Source organism: Lynx canadensis, chromosome E3, assembly GCF_007474595.2.
Source record: "Lynx canadensis isolate LIC74 chromosome E3, mLynCan4.pri.v2, whole genome shotgun sequence".
Lineage (NCBI taxonomy): Eukaryota > Metazoa > Chordata > Mammalia > Carnivora > Felidae > Lynx > Lynx canadensis.
In genome coordinates, this window is record NC_044318.1 from 11,729,093 (window position 1) to 11,743,953 (window position 14,861).

The following is a 14,861-nucleotide window of genomic DNA, read 5'->3' on the forward strand; positions in this document are numbered from 1 at the left end:
CCCTTCTACCATATGATCTGAACAACATTTCTAGAACAAAACAAGTATTGGGTACCTACCACATATCAGGCAAGGTGCTAGGCTCTGGAGAGAAAACGGTGGGCAAAGCCAAGCCCCTAGCCTCACCAACCACAATCTAGTGTGGGAGAATGGTTTTGTCACATAACAACACAAATAAGTATGAAGTTGCAAGTTGGTGGGGGTTGGGGTGGGTGGAGATTGACCATGTGGACAGAAGGGGGTGGGAGATCAGGAAAGGCTTCCCTGAGGAGGTGATGGTTGAGAGCCAACTGGAAGTCCTTCAGAAGTTAATGAGATACAGTAGGGGTTCGGGAGAGGATACAAAGAACATTCTAGCAAAGGGAACAAGTTTGAACCAAAGCCCTATGGCGAGAGGGAGCATGGCAGACTCTGTCCATCTCCTAATCCATTTGACCTTAAGAAAAAAACAAAAGTCCCTACACTGGCCTCAAGGCCATGCATGATCTAGCCCCTGACTGCCCCATCTCCTTCCCTTCCATCCCACCTCTCAGACTTCTATCTTCCAGCTGATGCCAAACCCATCCCTCATACCTTCTGTGGGACTCCTCGTAGGGGAAAAAAAGGAACCTCATTTGTAGAGCATCTAGTCAAACATTATGCTAGATATTTACACACACACACACACACACACACACACACACACACACACCATACCATCATAATCACAACATCTCCTATGAGGTAGATGCTGGTGTTGCCCCATTGAACAGGAAAGGAAGTTGAAGCTTGGTATGAACAAACAATGAGACAAAGAGCACACACAGTGGGAGGTGGGCCTGGGATTCACACCCCAGTGGTTGGACACCAGAACCTAACTAATGCTTCCCTCCAATGTGGTGGAGGTCAGGAAGAAGAGGTGAATGAAGTCTTGGGAAGGGCTTCAGGGAGGCCCCACACAGTTCTTCTCTCATGCCAAGTCCATCTGATTGGTAGTAGGGGTATTGAAAAGGGCTATGAAGTCACATCCAGGCTTTTAAGACAGCCTGTTAGGATTGATTAGCGATGGCTGCCATGAGCACAGGACAGGAAAGGGGCAGCATACGTGCTAGGTATTTTTCATCCCCGGACCAGCAGGATGTATGCTTTGGAGTTCTCCCTCCAGGCCAAATTTGGGAAGTGTGGATGAGCGTTCCTTCTCCGTAAGACTTTTCCAGGTTCTCTGGTCACTCCAGAGCTGCGGTTCCAGAAATCCCAACTCAATGGCTGATCTAGTCAGGGATGTAGCTTCAACCCAGGCCAGCCGGGTCTCCTCCTGCATTGCTTCCCACCAGGCTCTTCCTCTGACAACCCCCTCAGTCCCACCTTGTAAGAGAACTAAACCCACTCTCCCCATCATGCGTGAAAAGCTTTAACTAGTTGGCTTCGCCTTCATATCCACCAACAAAACTCAAACCCAGAATAGAGAGATTTTGATGATCTCAGACCCCATGAACGGCCTCCAGCCACCTAGAGGCCTTCCGTTCTAAGAGACCCTCACTGCTCCCCCAAAGCCCCTACAGAAACTTCCTTTGCACGTGGCAACCCCGACGTTGTTTCTCCTGTCAGTTTATTACAGTAACGTGCACCCACTGGCAGGGTCCAGAGCCGTGCCCAAACCTGCTGGCAGAGTGTCAGCAATTTTGGCCACACCATCCGTGCCCAAGAGAGCAGACACAAGTGGTTGCTCCTTTTCAGCACCCAGGATGCCCCAAGCCTGGAGCTTTCGTGAGCAAACATAAATGTGCATGCCCCTGTCACCCCTGCCCCTCCCCTGCTCTGAGCTCATCTTACAAAGAACACAGCTGAGGACTGGAAGCGCATTCAGCTGTGTCTGCCCTTTTTTTTAAAAGGCAGCTTTTAAAAGCCTCTCTCTGGGTCTAATTATCTTTTACAGGGAGACGAATACTTTCCCTCATTTCTCGGTATTTTTCAGGCTTTGCAGCCATTCCCCCTCTGTGAGAATCTAGCCGCATTACAGAACACACGGCCTGCACGGGACCCCGGGTGCTCTTCGTGGTGGGGACAGAGAAGGAAATGGCTGGGTCCATCCCCGGAGCTTTCCAGAAGCTTGCACTGCCCTCAGAGTCAGATCCGACTGGCTCATGTGTATTTTCTTTTCTCAGCTCTTCCATTTTAAGGATGGCTCTCCATTGAATAGAAAGCCAAGTTTGCTTTTTTGAAAGGCTGTTGGAATAGGGGTTCAGAGCCCTGGGGTCAAACATCCTGGTTTGAATCCTGGCTGTACCCCTTATTAATGGCATGACTGCAAGTTACACACCCTCTCTGGGCTCAGTGTAGGGGCTCATATGTAGGGGCTCATATTCCCATCTGGAATATGGGATTAATAGTAATATCTCCCTTGCCATTGTCAGGAGGGTGAAACCAGGTAGTGTTTGTGCTTAAAACAGGGCTGAAACACAATAACACTACTAGGAATTTATTCAAATGACACAGGAGTGCTGATTCATAGAGGCACATGCACCCCAATGTTAACAGCAGTGCTATCAACAACAACCAAAGTATGGAAAGAGCCCAAATGTCCATCAAATGATGAATGGATAAAGGAGATGTGTTGTGTGTGTGTGTGTGTGTGTGTGTGTGTGTGTGTATGCATATACAATGGAATATTTCTTGGCAATGAGAAAGAATTAAATCTTGCAATTTGCAACAACATGGGTGGAACTGGAGGGTATTATGCTAAGTGAAATAAGTCGGTCAGAGAAAGACACTCAAATGTGGAATTTGAGAAAATTAACAGAAGACCATGGGGAGAAGGGAAGGGAAAAAAATAGTTTCAAACAGAGAGGGAGGCAAACCATAAGAGACTCTTAAATGCAGACAACAAACAGGATTGATTGGGGGGAGAGGTGGGGAGGAGGGGAAAATGGGTGATGGGCATTAAGGAGGGCAGTTGTTGGGATGAGCACTGGGTGTTGTATGTAAGCGATGAATCCTGGGAATCTACTCCCAAAGCCTAGAGCACACTGTATACACTGTATGTTAGCTAACTTGGTAATAACTTATATGAAGGAAGAAAGAAAGTAGGAAAGAAAGAAAGAAAGAAGAAAGAAAGAAGAAGAAAGAAAGAAAGAAAGAAAGAAAGAAAGAAAGATAAGAAAAAGGAAGGAAGGAAGGAAGGAAGGAAGGAAGGAAGGAAGGAAGGAAGGAAGGAAGGAAGGAAGGATGGATAGGGCTGGAACATAGAAAGCCATGCATAGGTGTTTGTTAAATAAAGGTTATACCTGGGGTGCCTAGGTGGTTCAGTTGGTTAAGTGTCTGGCTGTTTTTTGTTTTTTAATTTAATTATTTAATTTAATTTAATTTAATTTTTAAATTTGAATCCAAGTTAGCATATAGTGCAACAATGATTTCAGGATTCCTTAATACCCCTTACCCATTTAGCCCATCCCCCCTCCCACAACCCCTCCAGTAACCCTCTGTTCTCCATATTTAAGAGTCTCTTCTGTTTTAAAATTTTTTTTCAACGTTTTTTATTTTTATTTTTGGGACAGAGAGAGACAGAGCATGAACGGGGGAGGGGCAGAGAGAGAGGGAGACACAGAATCAGAAACAGGCTCCAGGCTCCGAGCCATCAGCCCAGAGCCTGACGCAGGGCTCGAACTCACGGACCGCGAGATCGTGACCTGGCTGAAGTCGGACGCTTAACCGACTGTGCCACCCAGGCACCCCGAGTCTCTTCTGTTTTGTCCCCCTCCCTGTTTATATATTATTTTTGCCTCCCTTCCCTTGTGTTCAATCTGTTCTGTGTCTTAAAGTCCTCGCATGAGTGAAGTCATACGATATTTGTCTTTCTCTGACTGACTAATTTCATTTAGCATAATACCGTCTAGTTCCATCCATGTAGTTGTAAATGGGAAGATTTCATTCTTTTTGATTGACGAGTAATACTCCATGATGTGGGAGTGTGTGTGTGTGTGTGTGTGTGTGTGTGTGTATATATATATATATATATATATATATATATATACCACATCTTCTTTCTCCATTCATCCATCGATGGACATTTGGGCTCTCTCCACACTTTTGCTATTGTTGACAGTGCTGCTATAAACATTGGGGTGCACGTGCCCCTTCGAAACAGCATCCCTGTATCCCTTGGATAAATAGCTAGTAGTGCAATTGCTGGGTCATAGGGTAGTTCTATTTTTAATTTTTTGAGGATCCTCCAGATTGTTTTCCAGAGTGGCTGCACCAGCTTGCATTCCCACCAGCAATGCAAAAGAGATCCTCTTTCTCTGCATCCTCGCCAACGTCTGTTGTTGCCTTAGTTGTTAATGTTAGCCTTTCTGACATGTGTAAGGTGGTATCTCATTGTGGTTTTGATTTGTATTTCCTGGGTGATGAGTGATGTGGAGTATTTTTTCATGTGTCAGTTGGCCATCTGGATGTTTTCTTTGGAGAAATGTCTATTCATGTCTTTTGCCCATTTCTTCACTGGATTCTTTGTTTTTTGGGTGTTGACTTTGATAAGTTCTTTATACATTTTGGATACTAACCCTTTATCTGATATGTCGTTTGCAAATATCTTCTCCCATTCTATCGGTTGCCTTTTAGTTTTGCTGACTGTTTCCTTTGCTGTGCAGAAGCTTTTTATTTTGATGAGGTCCCAGTAGTTCATTTTTGCTTTTGTTTCCCTTGCCTCCGGAGACGTGTTGAGTAAGAAGTTGCTGCAGCCAAGATCAAAGAGGTTTTTGCCTGCTTTCTCCTTGAGGATTTGGATGGCTTCCTGTCTTATATTTAGGTCTTTCATCCATTGTGAGTTTATTTTTGTGTATGGTGTAAGAAAGTGGTCCTGGTTCATTTTTCTGCATGTGGCTGTCCAATTTTCCCAGCACCACTTGCTGAAGAGATTGTCTTTATTCCATTGGGTGTTCTTTCCTGCTTTGTCAAAGATTAGTTGGCCATACATTTGTGGGCCCATTTCTAGGTTCTCTATTCTGTTCCATTGATGTGAGTGTCTGTTTTTGTGCCAATACCATACTGTCTTGAAGATGACAGCTTTGTAATTTAGGTTGAAGTCTGGGATTGTGATGCTTCCAGCTTTGGTTTTCTTTTTCAAGATTGCTTTGACTATTCAGGGTCTTTTCTGGTTCCATACAAATTTTAGGATTGTTTGTTCTAGCTCTGGAAAGAATGCTGGTGTTATTTTGATAGGGATTGCCTTGAATATGTAGATTGCTTTGGGTAGTATTGATATTTTAACAATATTTTTTCTTCTTATCCAGGAGCATGGAATATTTCTCCTTTTTTTGTGTTTCATCTTCAATTTCTTTCATAAGCTTTCTATAGATTTCAGTGTATATATTTTTCACCTCTTTGGTTAGATATATTCCTAGGTATTTTATGGTTTGGGGTGCAATTGTAAATGGGATCAATTCCTTGATTTCTCTTTCTGTTGCTTCATTGTTGGTGTATAGGAATGCATCCGATTTCTGTGCATTGATTTTCTATCCTGCCACTTTGCTGAATTCATACATCAGTTCTAGCAGGTTTTTGGTGGAATGTTTTCAGTTTTCCATATAGAGTATCATGTCATCTGCAAGAGTGAACATTTGACCTCCTCCTGGCCAATTTGGGTACCTTTTATGTCTTATCTGGTTGCTGAGGCTAAGACTTGCAATAATATGTTGAAAAGCAGTGGCAAGAGTGGACATCCCTGTCTTGTTCCTGACCTTAGGGGGAAAGCTCTCAGTTTTTCCCCATTGAGGATGATATAAGCAGTGGGTCTTTCATATATGACTTTTATGATCTCGAGGTATGATCCTTCTATCCCTACTTTCTTGAAGGTTTTTATCAAGAAAGGATGCTGTGTTTTGTCAAATGCTTTCTCTGCATCTATTGAGAGGATCATGTGGTTCTTGTCCTTTCTTTCATTGGTGTGATGAATCACATTAATTGTTTTGCAGATATTGAACTAATCCTGCATCCCAGGTATACATCCCACTTGCTCGTGGTGAATAATTTTTTTCATGTATTGTTGGATCCGATTGGCTGATATCTTGTTGAGGATGTTCATCCATCCATGTTCATCAGGGAAATTGGTCTATAGTTCTCCTTTTTAGTGGGGTCATTATCTGGTTTTGGAATCAAGGTAATGCTGCCTTCATGCAAGGCTTTGGAAGTTTTCCTTCCTTTTCTATGTTTTGGAACCGCTTCAAGAGAATAGGTATTAACTCTTCCTTTAATGTTTGGTAGAATTCCCCTGGAAAATCATCTGGCCCCGGATTCTTGGTTTTTGGGAGATTTTTGATTACTAATTCGATTTCTTTACTAGTTATGGGTGTGTTCAAATTTTCTATTTCTTCTTGTTTCAGTTTTGGTAGTGTATATATTTCTAGGAATTTCTCCTTTTCTTGCAGATTGCCCATTTTATTGGCGTATAATTGCTCATAATATTCTCTTATTATTCTTTTTATTTCTGCTGTGTTGGTTGTGATCTCTCTTCTTTCATTCTTGATTTATTTATTTGTGTCATTTCCTTTTTCTTTTTGATCAAACTGGCTAGTGGTTTATCAATTTTGTTAATTCTTTTAAAGAACCAGCTTCTGGTTTCATTGATCTGTTCCACTGTTGTTGTTGTTGTTGTTGTTGTTGTTGTTGTTGTTGTTGTTTTGGTTTCGATAACATTGATTTCTGCTCTAATCTTTATTATTTCCTGTCTCCTGCTGTTTTGGGGTTTTATTTGCTGTTCTTTTTTCCAGCTCTGTAAGGTGTAAGGTTAGGTTGTGTATCTGAGACCTTTCTTCCTCCTTTAGGAAAGCCTGGATTGCTATATAGTTTCCTCTTGTGACCATCTTTGCTGCATCCCAGATGTTTGGGGATGTGGTGTTATTATTTTCATTGGCTTCCATGTACTTTTTAATTTCCTCTTTAACTTCTTGGTTAGCTCATTCGTTCTTTAGTACGATATTCTGTAGTCTCCAAGTGTTTATTACCTTTCCAAATTTTGTCTTGTTGATTTCGAGTTTCATAGCGTTGTGGTCTGAAAATATGCACTGTATGAAATCGATCTTTTTGTACTTCCTGAGGGCTGCTTTGTGTCCCAGTATGTGGTCTATTCTGGAGAACGTTCCATGTGCACTGGAGAATATGTATTCTGCTGCTTAGGATGAAATGTTCTGAATGTATCTGTTAAGTCCATCTGATCCAGTGTGTCATTCAAAGCCATTGTTTCCTTGTTGATTTTCTGATTAGATGATACACCCATTGCTGTAAGTGGGGTGTTGAAGTCCCCTACTATTATGGTATTATTATCAATGGGTTTCTTTATATTTGTGATTAATCAATTTATATATTTGGGTGTACCACATTTGGAGCATAAATATTTACAATTGTTAGGTCCTCTTGGTGGACAGACCCCGTAATTATGATATAATGCCCTTCTTCATCTCTTGTTACAGTCTTTGTTTTAAAGTCTAGATTGTCTGCTATAAGTATGGCTACTCGGGCTTTCTTTTATCGACCATTAGCATGATAGATGGTTCTGCATCCCCTTACTTTCAATCTGAAGGTGTCGTTAGGTCTAAAGTGGGTCTCTTGTAAACAGCACATAGATGGATCTTGTTTTCATACCCGTTCTGTTACCCTATGTCTTTTGATTGGAACATTTAGTCCATTGGCATTTAGAGTGAGTACTAAAAGATATGAATCTATTGCCCTTATGTTGCTTGTAGAGTTGGAGTTTCTGGTGGTGTTCTCCAGTCCTTTCTAGTCTTTGTTGCTTTTGCTATTTATTTATTTATTTACTTAGTCTTTTCTCCCCCTCAGAGAGCCCCTCTTAAAACTTCTTGTGGGTCTTGGGGCACCTGGGTGGCGCAGTCGGTTAAACGTCCGACTTCAGCCAGGTCACGATCTTGCGGTCCGTGAGTTCGAGCCCCGCGTCAGGCTCTGGGCTGATGGCTCAGAGCCTGGAGCCTGTTTCCGATTCTGTGTCTCCCTCTCTCTCTGCCCCTCCCCCGTTCATGCTCTGTCTCTCTCTGTCCCAAAAATAAATAAACGTTGAAAAAAAAAATTAAAAAAAAAAAACTTCTTGTGGTCTGGTATAATGGTCACAAACTCCTTTAATTTTTGTTTGTGTGGGAAACTTTTAATCTCTTCTTCTATTTTGTATGACAGTCTTGCTGGATAAAGAATTCTTGGCTGCATATTTTTCTGATTCACCACACTGAATATATCCTACCACTCCTTTCTGGCCTGCCAAGTTTCGGTAGTTAGGTCTGCTGCAAACCGATCTGTCTTCCTTGTAGGGTAAGGACGTTTTTTCCCCTTGCTGCTTTCATGAATTTTTCCTTGCCTGAGTATTTTGTGAATTTGACTATGATATGCCTTGGTGATAGTCAGTTTTTGTTGAATCTAATGGGAGTCCTCTGTGTTTCCTGGATTTTGATGTCTGTGTCTTTCCCCAGGTTAGGAACGTTTTCCGCTATGATTTCCTCACATAACCCTTCTACCCCCTTTTTCTCTGTCTTCATCTTCTGGGACCCCTATGATTCTGATGTTGTTCCTCTTTAATGAATCACTGATTTCTTTAATTCTTAAATCATGCCCCTTCACCTTAGTCTCCCTCTTCTTTTTTTTTTTTTTTTTTTTTTGCTTCATTGTTGTCTATAATTTTGTCCTCTATATTGCTGTTCTGCCTCATCCATCCTTGCTGCCGTGGCATCTATTCGAGATTGCAGCTCAGTTATAGCATTTTTTATTTCCTCGTGACTAACTTTTACTTCTTTTGTCTCCGCGGAAGGGGATTCTAATCTATTTTCACCCCCAGCTAGTATTCTTATTATCATGATTCTGAATTCTTGTTCAGACAACTTAGTTGTATCTGTGTTGATTAAGTCCCTGGCTGTGATTTCCTCCTGCTCTTTCTTTTGGTGTGAATTCCTTTATTTCGTCTTTGAAGGAAGAAAAGGAATTGATAAGGTAAAAAAAAATTAAAATTAAAAAATTAAAAATTAAACACACACACACACACACACACACACACATCAAATACATGATGCTAGATCCTACGTGTGTTTTGCTCTGGTTGGGGAAAGGAGCTTAATAGATTAGAGAAAAAAAATAGACAAAAAAAGGAAAACATTTGAAAATTTGAAAAAAACAAACACAGTGAAATAGAATAAAATGAAATGATGGAAGTAAAATGGAATTTGAAAAATTTACCAAGAAGTAAAATATAGAGTAGAAAAATTAAAGAAAAATATTTGTAATAAAAATTGACAATAAAACTAAATTTTTTCTCTGTTTGTATTCAAGAAAAAGAAATGAAAAATAAAGACAAAAAATTGAATAGATGGACCAGAGAATAGACTGAAATACGATTGAAATTACCTCGTTTTTCCCTAGAAGTCGAACTATGAAGGGCTTTATCATCCATAATCTAAGCAGGTGGAGAGACTTGTGTTACTGAAGAGTGAGGTTAGCACCGTTGGGCGGGGCTTAGTGTAATGACTCCGTTTTCCACTAGATGGCGCTGCTCAGCTTACTGCAGAGGATTGTTGAGGCGCTTGCAGGTGTGTATGCGCACGCGCAGGAGCGGTGAAAATGGTGGTGACCCAGCTGCTCAGTCTCTAGTGTCTGACCTCTCTTCTCCCCCACCAGCAATCACGCACCCGTCCTTTGTCTCCGGCTTCCTCCGCTCCCTGCTTCTATGCTGTCGGTGACCAAGCCGTCAAGGTTGTCAGGCGCCACCTCCCTCCTGAGTTTTATCTCTGACACGGCTGTGTTTCCCGACCCCTCCCTTCGGAGGGACTGCGGCTCCGACCAGCTCAGATCCTCTCCGGGAGGGTCTCCCCGAGCAGTGGCCGGTGGCCGCCGCAGCCAGGAATGTTCGCGGGACCGCTGCTGCTGCCAAGCCCAGAGACCGTGGCTGGGCGCCAGCCCGCCCCAGAGAAAGTTCACGCGATCGCGTAGCAGCGGCGTTTCAGGGATCATGGAAAATCACAACACGCATCTGGCCCCAGGCTTCGCCCTTAACGACCTTGTTCCACCACCAGCGAATGTGGTTGTTCTCCGGGATCTGCTGGGGACCGTGTGGCCACACAGCCTCGACCAGATGTCCTCCCGGCAGGGAAACCGCCTCTCCCCCGTGTGACCGAGGATAACCAGACTTCACTCTGCTCCTGGGGATCCGCCCTTCCCACCGGAACATTGCCAGGTAATGAGCTGCGGAGTTTCAGACTCTGCCCTCCCCTGTTTGTAGAGTCTTAATGGAATTTCAACCCTCTCCTTTCTCCTTTCTCCCTTTTAGTTCAGTCCCTGTGGCTGCTTCCACCTTTCCACTTTCTCTGCAGCTGCTTTTGGGGGGCGGGGGGGTGCTTTTCCCGAACTCTCCCCCCGCCTCATCTCCGTCCTCTCTCTGCAAGGAAAACACAGTTCCCTGCCCTCGTGACTTCTCTCTCCCCCAGTTCACCTCTCCGCGCTGCATACCAGCCAAGTTCTGTGGTTCAGGTTGTGCAGATTGTTGTGTTAATCCTCAGATCAGTGTTCTAGGTGTGCAGGATGGTTTAGTGTTGATCTGGTATATTTCATGGTCCGGAGATGCAAAAAAACTTCAATGCTGTTCCACCATCTTGGTTCCTCCCAAGTGTCTGGCTTTTCATTTCAGCTCAGGTCATGATCTCATGGTTGGTGGGTTCAAGCCCCGATTCAGGCTCTTTGCTGACAGCTCAGAGCCTGGAGCCTGCTTCATTTTCTGTGTACCCCTCTCTCTCTGCCCTCCCTCTGCTTGCACCCTGTCTCTCGCTCTCTCAAAATAAATAAACATTAAAAAAAAATTTAAATCCTATTCATTAAAATGAAATTATAAAGGTAATAATTTGGACAGAAATCTCTGCCCTAACTCTTCTATCCCGACTAACAGCTGACTGTGTCTCAGAATGGCATGTGGATTAGTGAGGACAGGCAGACACTAGAAAGACAGCTTCCATGGATTTTGCAAAGGACATGAAAGTTCTTGCTCCCTTGCAGGCCAAAGATAAGGCCTCAGGAAACCCTCAATTTTTCCTTTCTTTCCTCCCCTCCCCACACAGGGTTGAAAAGTTTTGACTAGTTGTCAACATTGTCAAAAGGGTTGTTTCAAACGAACATACAGTTTTGTGGCTTCTCTTGAAAAAATCAGAAGTTTGGGCTCATGTGTGACACAGCAGGCGTCCAGTGGATGAGGCAGACAGGTCTTGGCAGCACCCTTTCTGCTGCCCCACTCCTGGGCCTCACCTTCCAGGCCCTGGTAGCTCTTTGAGGTCATCACCCCCACCCTAGGTCCTCAGCGTCATTCTGCAGGAAGGAGGCACCCAATGTTCAGACACATGTGGATGGGCTTGAGCAGGCCACTTCCTGTTTCTGGCCTGGGCATCTGGCCAAACATCCCCCCGGGGGAGTAAATCACTCCCTGGTGAGAACCACTGGTTTACAGGTAATCGGGTATCCTAGGACCTCAACTTTTCCCTGTGAAAAAGACTCCCTCAGACTGTGTAAGTCCCCACTTTTCTTAGCCAGTTCACGGAGGGGTGAGGGGCAGGGCCCTGGAAAATAGATATTGAGCATCCTGCTGATGTCTCATGCAGGGGCTCTCACCGATTTTGATTTTTTAAGTGAAAAAATGAAACAGTCCAAGGGCACCTGGGTCACACAGTTAAGGCGTCCGACCCTTGATTTCTGCTCAGGTCACGATCTCAGAGTTCGTGGGTTCAAGCCCCACAGAGCCTGCTTGGGATTCTACCTCTCCTTCTCTCTGTCCCTCTCCCGCTTGTGCTCTCTTTCTCTCTCTCAAAATAAGTGAACTTAAAGCTTTTTTTTAAGTTAAGTAATAAAAAATAAAGCAGTATCAACATGGTTGCACCCCTGTCTTTGTAACAAAGGTCATCCCAGTTATCAGAAATTTTGGAGTGAATTGGAAGACACTGCATGGGGCAAGAGAAAGAGCCCTCTTCTTGGAAGCCAGGAGCTCCGGCTGTGCCAGTTATTAGCTAATATGGGGTCTTGGGAGGATTACTTCACTTCACCTTCTAGGGTCTCAGTGTCGTCAGGGGGCCCATGACCTCTGACGACCTCTGTATCCACACGCACTGCTCATAAGCAGAGGTTTAATCTAACACAATGAATCACATACAGCAAAAAAAGAGTGGTAATGAGCTCCAAATGTCAAGGATCATCTACAGTTCCCTGTTCCGAATTGTGATGGCTGACTTGGGATGGAGGGTTTTGTGGGGTGGGGAGGGGTGTTTAGGTTTAAATTAGTAAAACAACACAGTAGAGATGGTGTAAGAGGGCTCCTGAGTGTTTCATTATTTTTTAAGAATGGAAGAGCAGCTTATAAGCCATAGAGAAAAGGAACACCTGGGAGGCTCAGTCACCTAAGCATCTGACTTCAGCTCAGGTCATTGTCTCACTATTCGTGGGCTCGACCCCACTTCAGGCTCTGTGCTGACAACTCAGTAGTATTTGTACTACTTTCCTCCATCCTGCAGCCATGACAGACATCACTAATCAATCACAGTGTTCAGCCTCAGAATTGTTCTCAACACAGAGCACCAGGTGGCCATCAACAGTGGACTTGAGTCGAAATCTATTTGATGGCCTTCATCTAGGACCATTCTCCTATTGTACAGATCAGAATCTTGAGTCTTGAGACTAAGCACATGGTCCAGGGTCCTAGAACATATCAAAAGCAGAACCAGATTCCTGACTCTATAATTTCCTATTACCCTTTCAAGACCATGCCACCTTAAACCTTAATAAACATGATGTAAATGTTGTCATGTTAGCACTAAAACAGGTTTCTCTTGCTGCTCTAGAACAAAATCAAAGAACAGTGTTACAAACAAAATATAGGGCTAGCTGACCGCATTGAAAATTCAATTTCCTTTCCGCTTCCTCAGAATGGGTTTCTAAAATGCCTTTCGTGCTAAGTTATAGCAACTATGGAGAAGGAACTTGTGTATTGCTAGGGGGAAAAATGACAAAGATGAGGTGGTTTCAGGCACACTAGTTGGACATTTTCAAGAACTAGAAAATCCATGACATGCTGTTATGAACTCAGAAAGCAGCACTGAGCCCTTCACAGAGTCATCAGCTCTCCGAGCCCCTTTAAGCAACAGCTAATCCATGTCTCTACATAGGTTGTCCTGGTGCCCTACACAGAGAAGGTGCTGCAAAATAAAAGTCAAATGGAAATGAGTGCTTGGGCCCATATTAATATGAGTTCATATTGAGCTATAAAAAAATAATTAAGATCTGTCCCTGCCTTACTATCCATTATTGCTTATCGAATAGCTGCTAGATTCTACAAGAGGAGTCTGGTCCTAAAAAGCTCTTATCTCCAAGGTATTTGTAATAGAAAAGTGAATGATGGGAACCAGGAGACAAAGGGGGAGGTGCTCAGAGTTAGTCAAAACCAAAGGATATTCTTTATGACACTAGAGCTAAGAAGAGTTCTTAAGAAACGTCTAATGAATTCCGATGACCGGTTAAAGAATGCAGAGGAGTTAGGACAGGAGGCAGGGGACCAGGTAAAGTCTATGGCAGTGATTCCTATGAGAACGACAAAGTCTGAACTGATAAGCCGGTGGCAGGGAGAAGAGCCATCAGGTGGGGGATGCTAATACCAAAGTTTTGTTGAGTAGACCCAACAGGAGGTGACAAAATGGGAAATAAGGGAGAACAGGCAGCTGAGCAAGCCTGTGGGAGACAGTGTCTCCATTAGCGCAATTGTTTAGCCATTAGATCTGCAGCCAGATGTGGTCTTGTGGGTATACGGCTGCCCCCCATCATGTCGGAGCAGCCTGCGAGCCTCAGGTGGTTGAACCACAACCCTGGTTTCTTCGCAACTGTGGCTTTATCACTGCTCCACCAGGTCATTGTGGATCCCAGGGAGGGTTGGGGAGGGCTGAGCAGGCCACTTCCAGTCTCCCAGTGGGTTTCAGTGAGTTTCCTTGTTTCCAAAGACCAAGCTGCCACAAGTAACTCACATGGCCTGGGGAAAGCAGACCCACAGCCCTCCAAAGTGGATGCTGACATTGTAAAACTCCACCCTCTTCTGGGATCCCCATTACTTGGAAATATCAGCCATTCAGGAGTTGGAAAAAGTGTGTGGCCACCAGGGTCTGGTCAGATGTCCTCAAAAGGGGATCATTAAATTAGCAGCCTCCTTGTCTGCCACAATTACTTTACTCCTTCCCAACCTTAATCAAATCTCATCATACCTTAACGTGCCACCCTTTCCCCAATGACGGTTGAGGGAACCAGCTGCAAAATGGTGGTGCAGGAAGGCAAGACCCAGTTGGGAAACCATGAAGACATCAGGAAGGTCGGGACCCTATCTGAGCCTTAGTTTGTAAGGTTTCCCACATTTGAAAATGGGTCTAAATAATTAACGTGTCCCACAGAGTTATGGGATGGATGACATAAGCCAAGAAGCCCATGAGATATTGTGAATAGAGTTTATATTGTTCTACCATCGCCAGTCCCCAGATGTTCCTCCAGTCCCCCAGCAGTCTGGGTTACCCAGTCCCCGGATGTTCTTCCAGTCCCCCCAGCAGTCTGGGTCACCCAGTCCCCGGATGTGCCTCCAGCATCCAGCATGCTGGGTCACCCAGGTCTCAGATGTTCCTCCAGTCCCCAGCAGTCTGGGTCACCCAGTCCCCAGATGTTCCTCCAGCCTCCAGCATGCTGGGTCACCTTTCTCGAGAACTCCTCAAGCCCTCATCCCATCTTTTGTGTTGAACTTAATGGCCATCCCCCACCCCCCGTGTTTCTGAAGATGCTCTGGAGCAGGGACTAGGTTCACCCGGTCACTTCCTGTGAAGCGTTGCTTCTACACA

At 44.2% G+C, this 14,861-nt stretch overlaps 1 long non-coding RNA gene across 1 annotated transcript; it reads left to right on the top strand.

Moving 5' to 3' along the window:
• Positions 1–5,954: 5,954 nt before the first annotated feature.
• Positions 5,955–13,000, top strand: LOC115504200. The gene is made up of 3 exons (XR_003965617.1): positions 5,955–6,052; positions 7,207–7,211; positions 12,990–13,000. It is a non-coding gene; the product is annotated as an uncharacterized LOC115504200 (long non-coding RNA).
• The last annotated feature ends 1,861 nt before the right edge of the window (positions 13,001–14,861 follow it).